The sequence below is a fragment of the Micropterus dolomieu genome, linkage group LG19, assembly GCF_021292245.1.
Source record: "Micropterus dolomieu isolate WLL.071019.BEF.003 ecotype Adirondacks linkage group LG19, ASM2129224v1, whole genome shotgun sequence".
Lineage (NCBI taxonomy): Eukaryota > Metazoa > Chordata > Actinopteri > Centrarchiformes > Centrarchidae > Micropterus > Micropterus dolomieu.
In genome coordinates, this window is record NC_060168.1 from 33,466,840 (window position 1) to 33,467,323 (window position 484).

Consider the following 484-nt stretch of genomic DNA (forward strand, 5'->3'; position numbering starts at 1 on the left):
GAGCGACATCACCTGTACCGTCTGAAACCAGCAGAGCGACATCACCTGTACCGCCAGAAACCAGCAGAGCGACATCACCTGTACCGCCTGAAACCAGCAGAGCGACATCACCTGTACCGCCTGAAACCAGCAGAGCGACATCACCTATAGCGCCAGAAACCAGCGGAGCGACATCACCTATAGCGCCAGAAACCAGCAGAGCGACATCACCTGTACCGCCTGAAACCAGCAGAGCGACATCACCTGTACCGCCAGAAACCAGCAGAGCGACATCACCTGTACCGCCAGAAACCAGCAGAGCGACATCACCTGTAGCGCCAGAAACCAGCGGAGCGACATCACCTGTAGCGCCAGAAACCAGCAGAGCGACATCACCTGTACCGCCTGAAACCAGCAGAGCGACATCACCTGTACCGCCTGAAACCAGCAGAGCGACATCACCTGTACCGCCAGAAACCAGCAGAGCGACATCACCTGTACCGCC

At 57.6% G+C, this 484-nt stretch overlaps 1 protein-coding gene across 1 annotated transcript in view; it reads right to left on the reverse strand.

Moving 5' to 3' along the window:
- Positions 1–484, reverse strand: part of tgfbi (transforming growth factor, beta-induced) — a gene marked incomplete at its 5' end in the record, with an annotated part of 32,183 nt that overhangs the window by 11,966 nt on the left and 19,733 nt on the right.